The sequence below is a fragment of the Siphateles boraxobius genome, unplaced genomic scaffold, assembly GCF_051911475.1.
Source record: "Siphateles boraxobius isolate OS27281-9 unplaced genomic scaffold, OSU_SipBor_1 66, whole genome shotgun sequence".
NCBI classification, from domain to species: domain Eukaryota; kingdom Metazoa; phylum Chordata; class Actinopteri; order Cypriniformes; family Leuciscidae; genus Siphateles; species Siphateles boraxobius.
Window position 1 is genome coordinate 14,755,510 of NW_027509193.1, and position 24,748 is coordinate 14,780,257.

The following is a 24,748-nucleotide window of genomic DNA, read 5'->3' on the forward strand; positions in this document are numbered from 1 at the left end:
CTAAAATAATGCAATTGTTACACCCACCAGCTGCAGTGCCCAAGATAACCACCAGAGTGCACTCCTTCAGTCTCCTGTAGTGCTTTTCCATGATGAACTACACTTCCCATTACCCATTACCAAGGGACTGTTTACACAACACCGTTTTCAACTAAAAACGCACAACTTTTTATGCATTTTGGCCATTTATTTACACGAAAACTGAGTTTTGGGTGCCTGAAAACTTGAAAACGGTCTCCGTGTAAACAACAAAAATGTGAATCTCTGAAGACGATGACTTCATGAACATCCATATTACGTTTTCAGTCTATAGTGTTTCATCGCCATCTAATGGCCTGGCAGCAGAATACAGCATTTTTAGTCGTTTTCGCGAATCCATGTGAATGGGAATCGTTTTGACAATAGTGTCATCTGTATGCGGAAAACGTCTCGGGTTAAGAATGTAACCCTTGTTCCCTGAGAAGGGAATGAGACACTGCGTCCATACGAATCTTTGGGGAATGCCCTTAGTGTAACGCATCTGAAGTATGAATGAAACTAATCCAATCCTGATTGGAGCTGCGTCATGACGTAACGTAACAGCATACACGAAGCTACAAAGGGTCGCCGGCACACAACAGAGTTAGCTTCTGCAATGAAGCAAATTGCTCCCAGGCAGGGGAAGGTGTGGCGGAGGGATGGAGTGTTACAGTTACAGGGTTACAGTCGTAACTGTAATTTGCTCTGGCCACCTTCCTGTTCGCAGGAGTGATGAGATACTTAGTAGACTGTGGTCACTCAATGGCTGGCTATCTAAGTGGTGTCCGCAAAATAATATAGAATTCATAGACAATTGGAAAAGTTTTTGGAGCAGACCTGACCTGTTGAAAAGAGATGGTATTCATCGCTTTATTAATAATAATCCTGATCAGTTTCATCTCCTCAGCATCCCAGATAGCTTAGAAGAACTCGATATTGCGACAGAAACTTTTGACTCTCTCTTTTCCAGCACTTTAGACACAGTTGCTCCTTTGCGCTTAAAGAAGATTGAAGAAAATAGTCCAATGCCGTGGTACAACGTGCACACTCAGCCATTAAGAAAATAAAAAAAAACTATTTTTCATGGAAAGAGAGCACGATTGCGAACAGAGAGACCTTAAAAGCTGCTAGATATGCTTATTTTTCAACCCTATTAGAAGAAGAAAAAACAAAACCCTATGTATTTATTTGAAACATTGGCTAAATTAACGAAAAATAAAGCTTCAACCCCAGAGGTTTTCAAGGAGCACAGCTGTAATGACTTTATGAACTTCTTTACTTACAAGATTGATAATATCAGGGAGAAAATTATAACTATGCAACCGTCTACTACAGTATCGCATCAGGCAGTGCATTGTAGCCTCCCTGAGGAATAAATTGATTTATTAATTGCTATAGGAGAGGAACAAGTATGTTAGACCCTATACCGACTTAGCTGTTGAAAGAGATGCTTCCAAAGGTCATAGATCTTCTTCTTAATATCATTAATTCATCTTTGTCATTAGGCATTAGGATACGTACCAAAAACTTTTAAGCTGGCTATGATTAAACCGCTTGTTGAAAAAACATAACTTGATCCTACAGAATTAGTCAATTACAGGCCGATCTCAAATCTACCTTTTCTCTCAAAGATACTAGAACAGGCAGTATTCTCCTACTATGTTCCTTTTTTAGAAAGAAATGGTATCTGGGAGGCTATTCAGTCAGGATTTAGACCGTACCATAGTACTGAGACAGCTCTCATCAGAGTCACAAATGATTTGCTCTTATCATACGATCGTGGTTGTATCTCTCTATTAGTGTTACTCGATCTTAGTGCTGCATTTGATACCATTGACCACAACATTCTTTTAAATAGACTTGAAAATTATGTTGGCATTAGTGGAATTGCATTAGCATGGTTTAAATCATACTTATCTGACCGTTATCAGTTTGTAGCAGTAAATGAAGAGATGTCTTATCGATCAAAAGTTCAGTATGACGTACCACAAGGCTCAGTACTAGGACAGTTGCTGTTCACTCTGTACATGCTACCCTTAGGAGATATCATTAGGAAGCATGGCATTAGTTTTCACTGTTATGCTGAAGATAGATGAAAAAACTTCCTCACATACTAACCTAGAATACTGTCTTACCCTTAATGGCTGCTCTGTAAAGTCTTTGTCGTCGGTTACGAACCTGGGTGTGCTCTTTGATACCAATCTTTAATTTGAAAGTCATGTGTCTAGTATCTGTAAAACCGCATTTTTCCATCTAAAAAATATATCTAAATTACGTCATATGCTCTCAATGACAAATGCGGAACAGTTAGTTCATGCGTTCATGATGTCAAGGCTAGATTATTGTAATGCTATTATGGGTGGTTTCCCTGCACGCTTAAAGGGGCATTCGGCAACCATAGCTATTTCTTCGCTGATTTTCACTTTTGTTGTCGCATGTTTTCTCAGCGAGCTCCCCCTACAGCTGTGAGGCATATATTTCACAACAATGTTGTAAAAAAAACTCACTTGCGGCACCCTTCTCCCCCTTTCTACCGCTGCTCATGTGCATTTGTTATTATCGGAGCCGGCCAACTTTATCGTGTTGAGCTATGTCTACCGAGGTGGGTAAAACATCATACACATTGAGGGCGGCGTGTGTGTTTATGTCGAACATAAAGCAATTTGTGTTTCTCGCTCGTTCTCGCTTCTCACGAGACTTCCTTTTCCTAATATACCGGGACGTTAATCCTCATTGGGGTTTCCCATCCAAGGTTGATTTTCCACCTAGAAACGTTGGGGGGAGCGGGGAAAGTCACCATTCTCACCAGAACAGGTTATTAAACCTCTGTACAGATAAAACGTTGTCAGGGCTACGCGGATGCGATAAAAAAATTCTGTGTTATACATTTTTCAAGGCTTTTACCTTGGAACCTATTTCATGGTTTGCGTTCTCGAGCCACAAGGCACTGTTTTGTGCAAATAAGCGTCCAGATAGCATTAAGGGTTTTCTGTTAGAACGGTGTCGTGTTAGCGCCCCTCAAGTTAATAACTAATGATCGTTGCGACGGAAGTGAATCAATTAAAACTAACTTTAGCAAGACAATAACTTTATTCTAGAGCTGCTCTAAAGCCAAATCAATCTCTGTTACTTTAATTTCCTATTATCACAGTAAAGCTGCTTTGAAACAATCTATATTGTTAAAAGCGCTATATAAATGAAGGTGACTGGACTTGACTTGAACTCGAACTGCGTCGATACAACACTTTGGGGAACGAGAACCCACTATGCCACAACAAGCCCTGCCTGTCCCAGTGTGAAGCTGCGGCAGGGCAGAGCAAATTAAGTCTTTTTTCATCCACCGTCACGTGAGGTGGAGGATGAAAAGCCTGCGAAACCGTAGGCCGAGCCACATTAGATGGCTCTTTAGGCATATAGCCCGACCTGGGATGCAAGATAGCCTTAATGTCGCCTGGAGCAAACTTCAGGCATCCGTGAGATATAGAGAGCGTCTGAAGGTCTCCTACACTCCTCAGAGATGTAATGGCTAATAAAAAAGCTACATTGAGGGAAAGGTTCTTGGCCTCAGCTGATTCCAGAGGTTTGAAGGGGGCCTCGACCAGCCCTTCGAGAACAACTGCCAGGTCCCATGTGGGAACTCTGGTACGAGCCGCAGCTGATATCTCTCCAGAGGCCCATCACCCAGAAGAGCTTGGAAAGCCGCAATGGCAGCCACATACAGCTTGAGTGTGGACGGGGTAAGACCAGCCGAGAGGCGATCTTCGAGGAGCTCCAGCACTAAAGCCAACCGGGCAGTTATCGGGGTCCACCTCACGCTCTCTACACCAAGTGGAAACACATTCCACTTTAGGCCGTACAATCTCCTCGTGGAAGGAGCTCTGGAACTAAGTATGGTCTCAACCACTTCAGCCGACAGGCCAGCCTCTAGGTACTGAGCCCCCTCAGGGGCCAGGCCCAAAGTTTCCACAGGTCTGGTCGAGGGTGAATATTGAGCCCCCGACCTTCAGTATCGTAGACCACCTTTAAAGCCACCGTCTACAATGTGTTCTTCAAAGCCTTCTTCAACTGCTACACCTGCTTCGTCCTCCCGTGAATGCTATCATTGTGGGCCTCAGAAACACCTCGCAAATGATCATAGTTGTCCTGCTGCATCGGCACAGTGTAATAACTGTCAAAAGGTGGGACATTATTTGCAGGTGTGTCGTTTGAGACAAGCTTGCTCAGTGCGTAAAATTGACTTACCTGAAGTTAAGATCCTTTATATGCTTGACCTCACTAACTGATAAAATTCAGTGCACTGCTCTCATTGCGACCGCAACTGCGTCTGTGCCTATCGAGCTTACCGTGGATTCTGGGTTGACTGTTTCTATCTTGCCAAAAATTGTGTATGATACACACTTCAAGAAAGATGCTTTGCTGCCTCCTTCATTGAAACTGATGACGTATTCTTGTGCTCCGATTTCTGTACTTGGCTGCTTACCTGTCACTGTCTCTAAGGATGACATCACCTGCTCCACGTCATTCTTCGTGGTGGAATCTGGCTCAGCTCTGCTTGGGATGGATCTTATTAATGGGTTACATCTCCGTTTGGAAGGCAATTAAATTTTGCCAGCGCAGTCATTAACTCCTGTGCTGCGATTGTCTGCGTTGACGTCTTCAGCTGCTTTGGTTCACAGAGTAAAGACTTCTCCAGCTGTTGCTCCTGTGCGCCAGAAACTCCGCCATTTACCGTTGTCTGTTAGAGCCGCAGTCAGTGAGGAAATTCATCACCTTCTCGAGACTGACATTATCGAGAGAGTGGACGCTTCGCCGTGGGTCTTCCTGATAGTGGTAGTACATAAATAGTCGGGTGCCATTCAAATGTGCGTGGATCTGCGAGAACCCAACAAGGCTGTAGTTACGGATAGCTACCCACTAGCACACATTGAGGAATTGTTGTCTTTGTTAAGGGGAGTGGCTGTATTTTCCACTATTGATTTGGAGAGTGATAATTTTCAGTTGCCCTTACACGAGGAGAGCCGCAATTTGACTGCCTCCATTACTCTCAAACAACTTTTCAAATTTTGCCGCGTACCATACGGACTTGCTTTAGCACCTTCTGCTTTTCAGAAAATGTTGGCAACAGTTTTACAGGGACTTCCGAATGTTGCCAATTACCTTGATGATATTATTCTCTGGGGACAGACGCAAACTGAACATGATGTAGCTCATACTCCTGATTTCAAAGTGGGAGATTGAGTGCGTTTGTGCGCATTCCATCTCATGTTCAGAAAGCGCATCCAAGATTTACCAACCCACGTCAAATTGTGCCTAAACTGGGTGCGTGTACTTACCTGTTATCAGACGGGAAGAACTGGCATGCTTCTCACCTGGCTCGTTCTGTTGCACCTGTTTCGGAGACTACTGACATGGATGCTGTGGACTTGTCTCCTCCTCCTCCGGCGCCTCAAGTTCCTGAAGCTCTTAAAAGGGTTTCTACCCGTGTGAGACGACCTCCTCATTGGCTGGACTACTGTGTTATTCATTCACCTTGCATTGCGTGACTATAAAGAATGAGTAATTCATTGTCACCTTGTTGTTGATTTTAATATGAATACTACTATCTTATAATTCTTGTGAAACTTATTTTTGTTCTTTAGTCTGATTGATATAAGTAATTATGTTACATAACTAAGTAAATGCTTTGGTAATTTTGTAACTTTACTTTGCTATTGTGTTTCCCTTTTATTCTTAAATATCTGTCTAGACAGTTTGCTTTAAGTGATGGGGGAATATGTTGTGTTCTTCTGTGCATATTGGCCAGTAGGTGGCGGAGGAGGTTCATGATATGTGTATATTGAGAATAGAAGAATAAGAGAGTCTGAAGCGTTGCACCAGCTGCTATCTGCGCAGTGGTATTTTGATACTTCTATTGTTCATTAAAGAATTCCTTATTTAAGAATGCCCTTCATTCCTTCTTACAAAGGATATAACACAGTTCCCCAAAATGTCGTATCGAAGCAGTTCGAGTTCCCTCGAAAGGGAACTCAAAGGAAAAACTTTTCAGTTTTAACCATATCGTTGTCACATAACCCAGACTCATGTTCTGATCACTACCACTTATTATGCCATTTAAACCCTGTTCGCTCAGTCATTCATTGCTGAGTCTTGTTTGTATCACTACTGCATTTCTGAGCGCTCTCTTGATTATCCGTTCCCTGGTTTTGACCCTGTTGCCTGTTTTATGGATTTACCCTGTCTGCCTGAGTTCCTGCCCTGGTATAAGTTTGGATTGTTTGCCTGTTTTTGGACTTTGATTGTGGATTACTCTTTCTAAATAAATACTGCGTTTAGATCCTCAATCTCAGAGCAGTTCATGGCAGCAATTAACATTCATTTAACAACATGAGACGTAACTTTAAAGCTACACTGTGTAACTTTTTTAGTTTATTCTTAGCTAAAAACACTTAGTTCTTTCAAAAATATATGTGCTCATTAATGTATATTTACTTCGTTCAAGTAATAAAGTATTCTCGTGAGTGTATAATATGCCATTGAAAATACATACGGGTGGGGGGTTCTAATGTCGGTCGCCATGTTGCCCCTCCATCTTGAAAGTACATTAGCCAAAGAGGGACATACCCGTTAATTCAAGCTTCGCCTTTCGCGTTTAACACTCCATGGCACCGTGTCGAATTTCAAGAGGGGGATTGCTTGAGACTGATATATAAAAACCTGAAAGCCTTTTTGAAAGTCTGTTGCTGATGGAGGATCACTCTTATTCTCGAGGATACGTATCAGAGTCGCCAAGGAAGCGAAAAAGAGAATTAAGACGGCAACGCAACAGGCAAATCAACAAGACAAAAGTAAATATTGGAGTGGCCTTTCCAAGATGGAAAGAGCTCATGACGAGCAACGATTTTAAAAAGGATGCCGACGTTGCCTGCTTTCTTCTCGACAGGTAACGTTAATTAAGCCTGTTTGTGTATATTGGAAGTTGCTTGGCTAATTATATCATGGTGTGCTGTGCATAACGCTAGAACGACATCTAGGATAGGTTTCCTCGCGTCAATGATGTAAAGTATTGTTTACCTTGTAACATAATTCCGTGTTCTATGACGGATAACATGTGATTAATATTTTAATGGCGCTATAATTTGTAGGCTATAAGTTATATGTAGGCACTTTAAATTTTAGTTATTTTTCATTTATTTTACTTTATACACAATTAACGTAGCCTAATGTGATAATGCAGTTGTAATGCTGCATTCCAATCTTGGACTACATTGGCCACCGTAGGAGTTAAAACGAAATCGGAATTGAGAGGAACAGAAACTAATATTCACTGGATGGTCATATACCTTTTCACCGCTAGATGGGGGTAAAAATCACACAGTGTAGCTTTAAACCATAATGTACAAAACTGATTACAAAAAACTAACAAGAAACAGTTATTTCAATGAAAAAACATTAAATGTGAGGTGTTCGGGCAATGTCATATTTTATGTTTTTCATTGTAAATTGTAGGAGGATTTTTTTCACTTTTCACAAAAACTGCATTTAAAATGTAACTAAACAGTATTTTACTGTAAAATTATTTGAAATGTCACACTAGACTTATTGTAGTTTCAAACAATAGTTCATAATATATCTCACACATTACAGCCCCTGATAAAAGCTGTGTTTGTTAGAGTATCTAAAGGACAGTCAGACAAGCAGACAGCATGTGAGCGTGTGAATGAGCCAGATGAAGATAAAGAGGCTTTAGAAACAAACAGCTCAGGGAGGGAAGCACACAAAGCAGGCATCAATATCAATGACGGGATCCTGAGGTGAGTTCAGTGCTGAAGAGAAATACAAGCATGAATAGTGATGTGCACCTGCTGCAAATTTATAACTGCATACACCTAATGCAGCACGAACTGAATCTTGCAAATTGGACTTTGGTGACCATTTTAGAAATATCAAATCAAAAATCAAAAACACCCACACTACACTGGTAAATATAGTTGTTGTATGGGATGCTAGTGTTGTCCCAACACTAGGATCCCATAATGGGGTCCAGGTTCTTATTGTTCATAAAGTGCAGCATGAGACAAAGGAAGACTTAAGCAACTCGGGTGTGCTTTTTATGCATAAAGACATCATGCACGGCTGAAATTCTTATAAAAATGCAATTGGTTTTTTTTGCCATCGGCTTCACCTCACATCCCACAAATTACCTCCATCTCAAATTTCCTGTATCCAATTGTATCTCTATTGTCTCCTACACTAGAATCAGTGCTATACACAGCTCAGGTTTTCTTCATTATTCCTCTGTCTCTAATTTAACAGAGGAGCTACAGACAGTCTGATTTATACGTGAGCAAGAACTACATTGAATTGTGCATGGCATAGTCTAGACTGAGCATTACACATAGCTGTATTGATTCCCATCTTTATGCAAATGCCTTTAAGCCCATATAAATGTTCCTGCGCTGTTAGTCAGGCGCCAACCTCCTCCGGTGTATCTGATGTAGTTTACTTCTACAGATGAGTCTCTCTACATACGTACACGCACACGCACACGCACGCACGCACACACACGCACGCACGCACGCACGCACGCACGCACACACACACACACACACACACACACACACAGGCATTTAACTTTGAAAATCAAGGGTAATGTATAGAGGTAGAACAGCCCTGATGCACAAGAGAGATGTAGTTCCTGTGAAATACACCCATCAAGGTGCAGCAGTGAGCTCTTTATTGAAGGCAATTAAGGCAGGGCACTGGCCAATTGTATGTGTCCCCTGCCATTAGACTAGCCCACTTTCTGCAGATTCGAACAGATGGGCCGCATTAACCCTGCATGGCTGGCAGTCACTGTCTATAACATCTTTTAAAAAAGCTCATGAGATCAAGGGCAATTTTGAAACTAAAATATTACTGGGCCAATGCGGTTTAATTGTTGGGGACAGACAGTTCCCCACCTGGCCATGTCTGCTGCGCTGCTTTGTTACAGCTTGACAATCTCTGTAGCTGAATATTTATTCAGTCATTGTCATTCTGTGGGCACAGAACATTAATTAGTCAGAATTTGTCAAAATATTGGCATTAATAATGCATTTTTAATGAGGAAATAAAGGTCTCAGCTAAGATATATATATATATATATATATACACACATATATATATATATATATATATATACACACATATATATATATATATACACATATATATATATATATATATATATATATATATATATATATGTGTATATATATATATATATGTGTGTATATATATATATATATATATATATATACACACATATATATATATATATACACATATATATATATATATATATATATATATATATATATATATATATATATATATATATATACAGGTCCTTCTAAAAAAATTAGGATTTTGTGATAAAGTTGATTATTTTCCATAATGTAATGATACAAATTAAACTTTCATATATTCTAGATTCATTGCACACCAAATGAAATATTTCAGGTCTTTTATTGTTTTAATACTGATGATTTTGGCATACAGCTCATGAAAACCCAAAATTCCTATCTCAAAAAATTAGCATATCATGAAAAGGGTCTCTAAACGAGCTATTAACCTAATCATCTGAATCAACTAATTAACTCTAAACACCTGCAAAAGATTCCTGAGGCTTTTAAAAACTCCCAGCCTGTTTCATTACTCAAAACCGCAATCATGGGTCAAATTAAAAAAAGAGAAAATAATATTTTATGCTGCTCATTATTTTAACCAATCCAGTGATTTGTTACTTTCCTGGCATTTTTTATTGCATACCAATAACATTTGGCAATGTCGAGTTAGCCCCACCCATGCGCATGCGGTCTCAGGGGACCTCACACAAAGTCACCCCAAAACTTTGGTGTTTCAGGACCCTTCAGAAATCAACACATTTCTGTCATTTTCAGCCATTTATTTGGTAACTACATTAATATTATGTCAAATAAGAAATAAATGTATTATTTTTATGATAAAAATAAATGTATTTTTTGTGTATGAACAAATAGTACTTTATCATTTTATATAATTTTCCTTTAAATGAAAAGATGAGTTTTATTAGCTTGCGTTCAAAGCTAATCTCTAGTTCAAACCATTAGCCTTACAGAAAGATAGACTGCCAAAGAATTAAGCATGTGAACTGCAAACACTAAATGTTTTGTGATTCATTTGACAATAATTTACAAATAAATAAATCAAAAATTGTTTTGTAGAGAAGATTATTTTCATAAATTAACTTTTTTTAAAGATGGGCTTAAATGGTACAGTGCCACAAAACACATGCAAACTATAGCCAATACAAGCTAACCTCGAATGAAAAAAACTTAACTTTTCTCCATGTGGGCACAATGAAAATTAGTGTTATACTTAGTCCACAGTATATTTAAGCTCCATGCATGTATATGTAAACATATCTTAAATTTATAAAGGAAAACATTGTCTTTTTTCACCATTACTCACTGTGGAACCATTTAAGCCCACCTTATGCATTTCAATGAGTTTTTGCCCTCTAATTGCAAACTTTGATACATTTTCTGAAAGTGTTTAATGATAACATTTCTTTTTGTGCTTTTACCTTACTAACCTTTTAACCATACCTTACTTACTACCTTAATTTACAACTATATTTAGATAGGCCTACAAATTACACACATTCATTCAAATGAGATATAACCCGTTTTGTCCTAAAGTCCTTTATGTATAACCAGTCATAATTCGGGACCCAAGCCGTGTTAAGGCTTGAGATTCTGGTCATGGAAAAGTCCAAGAGGGATTCCCCACAGTCCTGAGCCCCTGGGACTGTCTGGCTCCCAGATACCGCCACTTACTGTCCAGCTTTGACCGGGCAAAACTCGGGACCCAAGCCAAGTTGGGGCTCCGGACTCCAGGCATGGAGGGGTCACCCAGTGGGCCCCCTATGCCGGAACTATTGAGCCCTAACTCGGCTTTCTTTCTGAGATATGGTCACTTACTGTGGAACTTTGTTCGGGCATAACTCCAGAGTCAAGCCGACCTAAGGCTGCATACTCCCGGTGTGGGGGGCCCACTAGGAGACCCCCCGAAACCCCAGAGTCTGGAGCCCCAACTCGGCTTCCTTCCCGAGATACACCCGGTTAAACTTCCACCTTTGACCAGGCATAACTCGGGAGCCAATCCGACTTAAGGCTCCAGACTCCCGTTGTGGGGGGCCCACTAGGAGGCCCCCCTAAGCCCAGAGTATGGAGCCCCAACTCGGCTTGGCTCCCGAGATACACCCGGTCAAACTTCCAGCTATAACTCCAGTCAAGCCGACTTAAGGCTCCAGACCACCGTCCACTAACACCTACCCAATCCCACCCAGTAGAGATGCGCGGTTGCCGGTTATAGCAGCGGACTCCGCGGATAAACTGTGGATCGGGCGGATGACGTGATGAAAAAAAATATTTAAATTAAATCCGGGCGGGTGGCAGGCGGTTTCTAGTCTCGCGGCTGTCATCAGCAGCGCCTTGTATCAGCGGATGGCGGGCGGGAAAATTTATCAAAAACGTTGGTGCAGATGGATGGCGGACGGATGAGGAGTTTTGTGATGCGGTTGCGGATGAAATAATAGCCCATTCACGCATCTCTACCACCCAGGGCTCTAATCAAACATTAGCAAAAGGAATTTTTTTAATACTTCCCTTTCACTGAATAAATATATTGATGTTTTACTTTTTTAAAATCAATTAATTTGTTATATTTTGTGAATCAATGATGATGTGGGCTTATTTGGAACACATGCAGGCTTAAATGGCGCCAAAAGTACCAATTAAGCCCATGCCAGACTTCTGACTTTATTCCTAAAATATCTTAATTTTATATTCAAAAATGTACATCAACTAATTAATGCATTTTCAAATCAGAGATAAATCTTGCATTTTAACAAATGATTTTTCTTATAAACTATGTCAATATCTATGAAAAAAACCTAGACTTAGATTTTGGTGGGCTTAATGGGTACACTTACCATATATATATATATAGACGCTTTGTTGCTTCGTCGACCAAAGCGCAAGTGGATCTAGCTAGACCGGAAACAAAACAACAGGCACGCGCACACACACTTGTTTGGGCTTGCGAGCCGGCCAAATAGGTTAACGTTACGTTTTGAGTGGATGAGGATGCCAATAAGATTCTGAATGGAAAGTTTAGTTTTAAAAAGTTGGCAAATGGTTCCATTGACTAGACTAAAGTGATCTGTGTGTTTTGTCGTTATGAACTGAGCTATCATCATCGCAGCACGTCCAGTCTGAAGTACTACTTGATGATGGCCAAGCACACACACACAGCTGATGCGAATTCTCCGCCCCCTCGTCAATATCAGTACCTCGTCAGTATTTCTTTCACCCTTTTATTGATGGACAGTGTTACATTGTGTTACAAAGAAATTATTTGCTCCAAGTGAGAACGTTAGTGTGAAATTGAACACAGTATTGCCTATGTTGTTTTCAATAAAAAAAAATGTGCACAAAGCAAGCAATCCACTTTTTTCATGTTGATAAGAGCATTAAAATGAGAAAAAATAATGAACAAAAAGAAATCAAGAGACATTTAGAATAGATAAGAATGTGTGATTAATCGCGAGTTAACTATGACATTAATGCGATTAATCGCGATTAAATATTTTAATCGTTTGACAGCACTAATATATATATATATATATATATATATATATATATATATATCAGAGTCTTTGATATGGTAAGGGTATGACAATGTCCCATTGGTGGAATAGATCTGCTACGCTGTTGCTGCTTTTATTGCTGCTGCTGCAGTAGTGAAAGTACGGGACTTGTTGCTGCCAATACATACACAGATGCGCTGCTGTGAGCAAGTAAGAAATGCTGCTGCATAATTGTTGCAGATCTACACAGGTGGAGCTGAGGAAGTTCAGGGTTTCTGAAAGCACGCTGCACTGCTAGCAAATGCTGACCAAGTATTTGAAGGTTGAGCACGCAAGCTCATTATTGGCTACTGATACAGCAGGAACCAAGCAGCTGTGCCCTATAGAGAGTGATGATTGCAAGCAGGTTGAATTAAGGACAGAACTTTGTGTGTGTATATATATATATATATAGGATACTCATATTCTATACTATTAATAAATTAAATTAATATATGTTTATTATTTAATAATAATAATAATATAGAGATTATGTATATAAAAATATTACATTAAATATTACATTTAATATTAAATAGTATAAAATATTTAAAAAAAAACAAATTATATATACTAAGTAAATATATTGTTAAAAAAATTTGACAGAATACTTTTCACATACTATATAGTTGGAAAGTAGAAATATTTAAACACTGGATTGTACAAATAATTATTTAGGCAAATATGGCTAAGAAAACTAAAATTAGTTATGAGAAAAGGTCTAAGGAATCATTTTATCTAAAGCAATTACATTCATTTTTGAATGTGTCCAAATTCGCTCAGACTGATATTTTAAAATGATCTTAAATCAAATAGTTTGCCACATAAAGAATCTCTTCTTTTATTTTTATTTTCTAGAGGGGTGTGTGTGTGTGTGTGTGTGTGTGTGTGTGTGTGTGTGTGTGTGTGTGTGTGTGTGTGTGTGTGTGTGTGTGTGTGTGTGTGTGTGTGTGTGTGTGTGTGTGTGTGTGTGTGTGTGTGTGTGTTTTAACCACAGAGGAATGAGTTTATAAAATTACCCTGTTGAAAATAGAGCTGGGGCACTAGCTCTGTGTGATGGCATTTGGGATATCTGCTTCATCCATAAGCATTATAGGGAAGAGAGGGCGACAAGCTTAATCAAAGAATTCATTCTGTCTCTTTCCACACCACACGGCTCATGTCTGACAAATCCAATTATGCGATACACCCACTCTCAGAGAGCTGGGCATCTTCTCGCAGCCCCCCAATCACCCCTTTTGCCTCCTGGGATTTAGTCAAAACACATCAGACTCTCCTCCTCCTTGCTCCAAACTTCTGCATACAGACAGTGAGGTGAGGTGAAGGAGCACTGCAGGTTTGATGAGGTGATGAGAGAAAAAAAGTGTGTGAACGGCAAGTGAAAGCATCACAGGTGGTAGCAGCTCTCGTGCCAGTGTGTGATTCAAAAAAAATCAAATTTTCCTCTTCTGAGATCAAACTGACAAGTAATTTTATTTTACAGACTTGCAGGTCGTGATGTGCACAAACAATTTAACTTTTCCTTTTACTGTTGGTCCAGAGATTAGGTCTGTAGAAATTAGCTGAAAATGAGCTGAAAAAACCTGACATGTAAACAACAATATTATGATAGAAACATCAAAATCAAAAACTTAACAACCATTAACAAACAACAAATAATCACATTGAGTGTTTGTTGACATAAAAGAGTGTAAAGTGATTTGAACCACTGTCGCTGACCAACTCAAGAACTAATCAACTCATTTGACAATCTCACTCAATACCTTTTAAGTGTGATTTGTTACCTACTTCTATCACTACATTCACCCTAAATTTTTAACCTCAAATACATGGTGGTTTTGGATTTGTACCATATTGTATACCACATATGTATTAAGAATCAAGACAAAAAAATCATATAAGGATTTTGACTGCTCTGGTGGTTTTCCCTCCTAGGTCATCATACACACACTGTAACAATGACCATATTTTATGTTTCCATGCTAACCATACTCAAATGACTAGCGTTGAGTGTGTCACAAAAAAGCAGGTTGCAGAAGAGCACAAAACAAACGTTTTAACTCAAATGAAGTGCTTTTTACTGAATTAGTTGTCATGACAACAGCCGTGTGTTATGTTTACAGCTCCTCACACTACTGAGCGGCTGTTAATGAAAGGACTTCACCCTCTGTCTTTATATTCCAGGTTTGTCTCAGCATGTATTAGCTACAGCAAGCCATACAAAAATGTACTGCTGCTGAATCACTAATTCCCTTTATGAAAGAAATTATGAATGTCAGATGATTTGTGTTTTGAACCTCCTTGTCAAGATTTCCTTCTCCTTTGGTGCTAATAAGTGCTGTTGATCATATTCAGAGTAACTAAAAAGATTTTTTATAGATTTAGTTTATGTATGAAATAGGGCTGGGCGATATGGACCAAAAGTCATATCCCGATATATTTTGGCTGAATATCGATATACGATATATATCCCGATATTTTTTTCGCAAAGTGAGAGCAAATGTTCAGTCAAAGTCAAAGCCAAATATAGTCTTCACTGTATAAATTATACATTGATTCGTATTAAAGCTACTATTAAAGTTCTCAGTCAAGAGCAGTGAGTGATTTCCTCTGTGTTTTTGTTGTTTTATTAACATTAAATAGATAGTTCTCCCAAAAATTTTAATTGTCATCATTTACTCTCTCAAGTTGTTTTAAACCTGAATAAGTTTCTTTGTTCTGTTGAAGTTAATTGGAAGAATGTGGGTAACCAAACAGTTGATGTACCCCAGTGATTTCAATAGTATATTTTCACTATGGAAGTCAATGGGGACCCACATTCTTCAAAATATCTTATTTTGTGTTCAGCACAAGAAATAAATTAATACAGGTTTGGAACAACATTACAGTGAATAAATGATGACAGAATTTTTATTTTTGGGCGAACTATACCTTTAAGGACAAGCAGCTGCATGTTTACTACTAGGGCTACTGTCTCTTTAAGACCTGTACGCGACGCGTCTATACACGCATTTGGCAAGCAGATTTCTCTCAATTTTCTCGGTTTGCTTTCAGTTTAGACATAACCAACTTTCCTTATGTAAACTTGTGTGTTTTTGAGAGTATTAGCAAAATAAGACTCGAAAGATAACTTAGTCCAGTAACCAGGCGCTGTTTGTTAGACGGGCTTTTAGTGCATGTGCGGGTGCATGTGGGTGTTCGCGCTCAGTAAAGCGCATGTTAGAACAGCGCATCAGCAGTGAATGACATGTTTAACCGGCAAGGCTTTAAAGCAAATGCAAATAATGAACTTTTGTGAACTCACTGAGCTGATGTGTCCCTGTTCCTCTGTGTTAATATTTGATGTGAGTATTTGTCGCGTTGTACACTAATGCTGTTGAGACGGAGGCGCCAGAACTGCTACTGATAGAATGCACAATATACTATATATTTCTACAAAAGCAGTCAGCAGCTTGCTTGGACCAAGGATCATAGCGCAAATTTGAACTATATCGATATATGCGATATGGTCTAATTCCATATCACATTTAAAAATATATCGATATATTTTTTTATATCGATATATCGCCCAGCCCTAGTATGAAACTATGAATGATATTCTATAAAAAAATCATTCCAGTGATTCCACTTAACCATATATCTGCTCTTTGCAACGTTCTGCAGAAGAAAACCGTTCTGCATCCTATTTTTGCCTAAGTAGAGAACAAATCCAAAAGATTTACTATGAGAACAATCATTTACAGTAATAATTAACAGATTTGCAAAATTCCTTTGGTGAATCGGGCACTAAAACAAAACAGACAACAGCAGGCACAATTCATTCTTTGTGAATTTCTCCCTAATGTTTTACACTCTTGGCTTTGCTCTTTTGCTGATGACACATGTCATTTGTGGCATATCCCATATTTTGATTTCCTGTACTTCGCCATGTAACCAGTTAATTAAATTCATTAATTGTTTTTATCAAACTCTTGTCATTGTCCACTGATCCTTCATGCATCAGTTGTCACTGATGTGTTTTTCATTTTTACAAGACATGATCTCAAATAGGCGGTTCATGCAGAGATAGTTTAAAGCGTTTGCCTTTTTTTCACCGCTGAAGAAGATCATTCATCGTGCTTCTTAATTGCCAAAATATCTTTGCTCATCCTCTCCAGCTCCTCTGTGCTCATCAGACTTGGCAGTAGTCCTAATTAAGCTAAGTTTGCAGGAGTTTGGCACCACGGAGTTGTAAGCAATTAAACAACGACAAGTGTCATAACCCCCACAGTTATACCAGCAGGCCTGAAAGACCCTGACACACCGGCACTCCAACACCTCTTCCTTCATGCAGCGAGACAAGGAAAACCTTCATCACACCTGACTGAGACACACATGTGTGTTAGCAGACATCAGAAAAACTGGTAAATCATGCAAAAACAAAATGTATCCTTGCCACGATGTTTTGCATAATTTTAGTTCAAGATGCATGAAATTAATGGGATCCTCAAATTAAAATGTTCAAATGAATAAGAAAAATCTTAAAGGCATAAGTGCTAAAAAAAAATTATTTGTAAATGTATTTACTTTCACTTTTGATCAATTTAATGCATCCCTGATGAATAAAAGTATTAATAACATTTTTTTTTAAATAAATTTAAAAAAAGTTGGACCCAAAGCTTTTGAATGGTAGTGTACATTCCATACAAAATGTCAGCATACTATGTGGAGTTCAAAACAATATTTTTATTAATGTTTGAAGGAGCATGCAAATAAAATAAGCATCAACTGGACGTATTCAAAAGAGGGAGTGACTACCCTTACGAAAAAGAAGTTTCTTCAAGTGTACTATTAGTATACTTCTTTTAAACTAAAAATAAGAAATGCTTTTTATGTACTTCTCAGAAATACTTAAAATTGCAGTTAAGTATACTTGACTTATACTGACAGAAAAGTCAAAGTATATTTGGAGGTGGAGAAATAACGCGCATCTGAACCGCATATATTTTATATACGGGAGCTTCGTCGAATTAGATTCATAAATCCTTGATTTTTTTCTTTACCACTCATTTATAAACAAGCACTTTCTATTTTTATAGCATCTGAACTTATCTTCGATACTTTTCCTTATAAAAAACAATCGGATTGCTTTGATTTCGCTACTTAGATCCAACTTTCCGAATCTCCGCTACTAGCCTTAGCCCGCTAGCATCGCACGCGTGGCCTCTCGCCTGTTGATCGTCTCATTTACACCCAATTCACTGAAAGGATACGGTGTAGCGACAATGAGTCTTACATTTAATTAGCTCAAATTATATATAGGGAATTTTAATCATTAATCATGAATATGATTAATATATTGCATATTACAGTTAAATTCACACATAATATATATGTATATACAACCGGAACAGACAGAACGGAAAACATTACAAACACGAATTTACAATAGGATGAGAGAGGGAGAGAAAACGAGAGAGAGAGAAATATATATATAGAGAGAGACATGAACTAAAGGTCAGGAAGAGAGAGAGAGAAATCACCTAGATGATCTCAGCATGGCAAAAATCACAGACAATGTAACCTTAAGAGAGACAACAAGAAATCACGTCAGGTCATAACCAATACTTGCATATGGTTCTCGTTGTGTTGCTGAGGAACGCAGTCGTGTGTGTGGGTCCTTTTTCAGAGCGGACGTGTTGTTTCGTGTCTTTTCCGGGCAAGCAGACTCGCGGGAAGTTTAAACTTCAACGGCGTGGTTCAACGGCGTGAAGTTACCAAAGAAATGATTCAGAGTTCATCTTCCTCGTAGAGGGAGAGGCGAATATGAAAATAACACTTAGTAAAGAAAAGAAAAGAAAGATCGGGAGTGACGCGGAGGTGCGCGTCCGAGACGGTGGCCGAAGCCTGTCCGAAGCTGGTGTTTCCCGAATTTTGACCGAAGAGAAGAGAGTGAGAAACGGGCGAGTTCCTCTTTTGAGGGAATCCCATCCCCGCCCCTTTTTGCGGGGAGGGCAAATCATCTTGGAGCATTTTGAACGGGAGAAGTTCTTCTTTGTTTCGTCAGGAGAACTTATTTGCATAGTTTATGATGGTATAAAATTTCATCATTTCTAACTAGACAGGCTGTACACATAGAATAATACATTTTACTGTAATTTTCCATGTATGACTAGTTCAGTCAAAGCACGACGATCATGAGGCTACCAAACATGAAATATGAAAGTAGAAGAAAACCAAAGTGACATTCATATGCAGAATTACAAGCATTTTAAAGTTTGATTAACACACAATAAAATTGTCAGTAGTTCCCGTGTGGCATGTGAAGACATCGACGCACAAAAGGAATACATTTAAAAATATTTACAGGCACTTTTTCTCTGAAAAGTGCCATGGCTGCTGGTTGCGTGTTAATGCATGCGCGTGTGTGTATAAGTTCATCCCGTGGTTGGCGGGTGGTGAACTTTTGCTCAACTTTTGCTCCTCCCCTGCGGGGGATTGTTCCGTGTGTGCGTATTCTGTGAATTTGATGAGTTTAACACCAGAATAGTGGTTGACTATCTGGTTACACAATGTCTTGTTTTTGAGGGGCAATCTTCAGGAGGGGGACCCTGGGGAGTTTACACACGGGATCTCTAGTTAGAGCGGCGCCTTTTGGTCACATGTCGGTAAAACCGGACACTGCTTTGTGTATTCATTAGTAATTTAATAAAATGGCAGCCACCCATTTGCTGGTGTCCCGATCAGAGAACAGTGGAGCTATGTTTGTAGATAAGATTGTCAGTAATTGAATCAAATAGGCGTCCTAACCATCTGCTGGTGTTACAACGGGTTATATCCAGGATTTCAGTCCTAAATTAGTAGTGATATTGGTAGTATCACTACTAATTTACTGTTCATCTGTTATAATGGCGAATATATCGGATGTGTGTCTAACGTTACCTCTGAGTGCAGTTGAGGACACATTCGAGCTGCATTCGGTGCTGTTGGAGCTGGAGTCCGTGGAGAAGCAGATCCGTGGTCTGCTAGAGAGGCAAGCCGAGCTGCGAGATCGGCGATCAGCGCTTGAAACATCACGCGCCGATGCTCACAGGTCTGTGGTTAGTAACTTTTTGACTCCAAACTCGTCTACTCCGTGTGCTTCTCTGCACAGGAAACAAGCACCCAGGATGTAATGTACAGAGTTTGGACACCCGGCATTATCACAATGTTCTTCCCACGTAGTCAGCTGAGCTACTGTTGTTATATTTACATGATAGCATACTGTATGTGCAAATAGTTTGCATTGCTAACGTTGTGCTTACTTTTTTGTAGACAATATCGCCTAACAGTCTATCGTCACTTTATGGAATGGGTCCTGCAATGCGAGCAACTTGGTAAAGACCAGATCCGTCATATTTAACGGCTCTGGTAAAGACTATCGTCTCGTTTTGCCCACCTGTGTTGTCCAGCATATCAGACGGAGATATCCAGCTCCTGACGGGCAATATTGTGAATATAAGGAAACAGCTGAAGCTCTGGAAGAGAATGTGTGGAGAAATTTTTTGGATACTGCCGCCTGTAACCGGTAGCCGTGGTTTGGGAGTGGGCTTGCCTCGTAAGTGCAGCAAAGCAAGTGCATTCTGGGAGTTGTTGTCTTTCAGCCACATGAGTAAAAATACATTTTCTGCCTTTTCTCAGTCTAGAATGCTTCAATTTCAAAAATAATTTCAAATTTCTACTATATAAATGATCACTATTAAATACACATTCATCTTCCCAGAGCTGAAGTATCACTTTAAAAGTAAAGTATAGCCTACTTCTATAAGTATACTCGGCTTGTAATTGAGTTTACTCTTTTGATTGACTAGCCAATTAAATACTTGAAATATTGATATTGATTTATGAAAAAATTGTGTAGGCTAGTCCTCTGGCAGTGTACATAGGAATTCACTTTTCCCGCCATTGACTGAATTTTCCAGCTATCCATGTTTTACTGTTATATAGTAGGGAGCGGTATTACGCATCTTCTGAAGTAGTACAGAATCTTTGGATCAAAACAAAATATCCAAAAGAAGCAGAAACAAGAGATAGAAGATTGTTTACGCACATGTAAAATAAAGTGATCATCAAACATTAAACAACATATAAATTCAAAACAATAGTCTAGGTTACTGTCGTAACCCCGGTTCTCTGAAACATCGAGTAGAGAGATCCACCTATGGGAAGGGCATTCGTACCTGACCTCTGCAGAAGCATTCAATTGCACCAAGTCTGGCTAGACAGACAGAAACGCGCAGCCAATCTAGGTAAGACCCTTACCTGAGGGCATATAACGCCTGCAAGCGCTGGTTTTCTGCAGTAAGTATATTCGCTTCTCGTGCGGCAAGCGGGGCAAAGCTGGTGGATCACTCCACTCTATGTTTCAGAGAACCGGGGTTATGACAGTAACCTATTGCTCTCTTTCATCATCTTGTGTTCGAGATCCACCTATGGGAGAGACATGGACAGCTCCCCGATTGCCTAATACACTCACAGTGAGTTTTTGTAAGCCAGAGGAAGACGGTCACCAAAAGGGGCGGTGCCTGACACGTCCCATTATCATGAACCCGTCATACTGACGCACACATATAACAGCTGTGTACAGGCAGGACATGAAACATGTGTGTGGCACACACAAGAGAAGGAAGGGTTAAGACGACCCTACCCCGAAAACATTATGTGCTACCGAGGTACTGGTGACATCGAGCCGATAGTAGTGTACAAACGTATGGGGAGAAGCCCAGCTGGCAGCAGAGCAAATCTCCTGTAGCGATTCTCCCCTGAACAGCCCCTCGTGGAATGAGCTCTCATGTCCCCTGGGGGCTGCACTCCCTTCGATTCATATGCCAAAATTATAGCATCACAAGCCAATGTGAGAGGCTTTGCTTAGATATGGGATTCCCCTTGCGAGAGGCTGTCCATTAAATAAAGAGCTGGTCACTCTTCCGAAAAGTACTGGTCCTAGCCAAATAAGTCCGTAAGGCACGCACAGGACACAGGGCATTCAGCCTTTGATCCTCCGCAGAGGAAAAAGGTGGAGGGTGAAAAGCAGACAGCTCTAACACCTCCGATGTGAACACAGGGAAGCATTTCGGCATGAAGGCCGGATAAGGCTTAAGGAAAACCTTATCTCCACCAAGAGAGAATTTAGTGCACGAGGAATGGACCAAGAGTGCATGCAGCTCACTGACATGTTTAGCTGACGCCAAGGCCGAGAGCAAAGCTGTCTTGAGAGACAGCAGCTTTAGGGAAATATTTCCCAGGGGCTCAGACGGGAATTAAGACAGAGCCTGCAGCACCATGGAGAGGTCCCATTCAGGTATCGTTCTTCTGATGACTGGCAAAGAGCGACGGGCACCCTTCATAAATCTGTGGATTAGAGGATGCTGCCCAACCGTTGAGCCCTCAAAACCCACATGACAAGCAGAAATCACAGCCAGGTAGACCTTAATCGTGGAAAAGGACCTACCCTTATCCATGAGGTCTTGAAGGAAACACAAAATATCAGGAACTGCCCACTGATAAGATGTGAGACAACGCCCATCACACCACCCTTCAAACACTTGCGACTTACAGCCGTATAAGGCCCGCGTAGAAACGGCCCTGGCGTTCTGTATAGTAGCAACCGCATGCGGGGGGAAGCCCTAGTGCATTTAGGTTCATCCTCTCATGGGCCAGGCCCAGAGAGCCACCCTGTCTGGGTGTGGGTGATAAATCTTTCGTTCGCTTGGGACAATAGGTCTGTGCGGAGGGGGAGGTGCCACGGCTGGGCGTATAACAGAGGGATTATCTCCATCAGCCATGGTGCTTTGGGCCACCTGGGTGCTATCAGAATGAGAGACAGACCCTGCTCTCTCACCCTGGCCAGAGTGGGAATTACCAGGCACAGGGGAGGAAAAGCATTCAGCAGCACTTTGGGCCATGGGTGGACCAGTGCATTACCCAGAGGGGCGCGTCCACGTCCTTTAGCGAGAAGAACATAGGACAATGGTGGTTTTCGCGCGAGGCGAATAGATCTACGGTTGCCTGTCTGAATCTCATCCATATCATACTCACTATCTGAGGGTGGAGGCGCCAATCTCCATAAATTGGGTTCCCCCTCGATAGCAGGTCCGCACCTCTGTTCAGAATGCCTGGGACATGAGTCGCGCGTAACGACAGAAAAAAACGTCTGCTCCACACCAAAAGCTTGTGAGCTAGAGCATGAAGTTTTGATGAGAGAACCCGCCTTGATGGTTGATGTAAGCCACTGCCGTGGTATTGTCACAGCGTACGATCACATGATGTCCCTGCAGACGAGGCAGAAAAGGATTCAGAGCTTTCCATATGGTCATAAGGTCTAAATAATTTATGTGCGCTGAACGTAGTCTGCTCGGCCACAAACCGTTCACCGTTCTTCCATCCTGGGTGGCACCCCAGCCTGTTAGAGACACGTCTATGTCGTCACAACTTTCCGCATCATAACCGTCCCCAGAGGGGTTCCCTGTGCATAAAAGTCCACACTCTTCCAGTGGTGCGAGGCTTCTGACCAGGTGCGCGTCACTGTTACAGAGCGGCAAAGATCGCGTATCTGGCTGAAATGTAGTGACAAAACCCATTTCATGAACGCTCTCATTCTCGGGAGTCCCAGCGGCAAAACCTGGATAGATGAAGCCATAAGACCCTGCAGCCTGAGGGATGTACAATATTGTACTTTCGCCCCCTCTCTAAACTGCGACAGACAGTTCATTAGAGAGAGAAAGCGCTCTTGAGAGAGACGCGCTCGCATGCAGACTGAGTTCAACTTCAAGCCCAGGAAAATCACAGTCTGACTGGGTTTAAACTTGCTCTTCTTCACATTCACCCTGAACCCGAGAGATGTGATGTGTGTGAGCACACGGCAGGTGTCCTGCAACACTTTCTCCTTCGATTCGGCTATAATGAGCCAATCGACTATGTATGTCAAAATCCTCAGACCTGACATTCTCAAGGGTGCTAAGCCCGCCTCCACACACAGACAGAAACTCCTTGGGCTGAACGAGAGCCCAAATGGGAGAACTGTGAATTCGTAACATGTGCCTTGGTAGGCGAAATGAAGAAACTTGGGTGGAGAGAGCCGTCCTTCTTTGGGATCAGGAAATAACGCGAATAAAATCCCTGGTTTATCAGATTGGGGGGCACCACCTGAATCGCTCCCTTGTTTAGAAGGGAAGATATTTCCTCTTTCAGAATTTGTGCGGTGCTCTCCTCCGTGTGTGAAGAGAGAAAGCCATTGAAATGCGGGGGTTTCATACCAAACTGCAGTCTGTAGCCCTGCATTTTTGTACGCGTCACCCATTCGGGAGCCGAAACAGTTTGCCAAGCTAATTCGTGACTTGCGATTGTTCCTACCCGAGCCGAAGCGGCGCTGTGTATGCCCAGCCGGCTTATTTGTGATGCAATGGTGCCCTCTAGTGGACAAACTAGGGGCGACATGCAGGTGTTCAAAGAGATTTCCTCTCTCTGCAGGGAGATTTCTCTCTGCGGAGAGAGGTGTTCTCTCTGTAACGAATTACTTTGATTCATTTGTTTTCATGTGTTTTTTGTGTTTTGTATGTTTTTTTGTGTTGGGGAACACGGGGGTCGAAGCCTTTATTAACTGGGTGAGGGGAATACAGTATGTGCAGTGTGGTGACACTGCTTTTGCACTTTTCCTCACAACAGACCCCCTGAACGTGGGGGGAAACACACAACGTCCACTGAACACATGGGCTTGGCAGCCTCGAGAGGGGGGTGGCCGACCCCTCCATAAGAAACCTTCCATCTCTTGAACAGGGTGCCCTAGAGCCCCTGAAGAGAGTCCAAAGAGCTTGTGGCTCGTGAACACTCGATGCCCCCATCGGCCGAACATCAGGCAGGCCGCTTGCGTTTCGAGTCAGTGGGGGTAGGGTTCGAGGATTTTCCCGCCGCGGCAGGAGTCGGTTTCCCCCAGGGCTTAGCAGAGGGTGGGTTGCTCTGTCGTGGCTGGGGTTTGTTACGGGGCCTTTCCTTACCCTGACG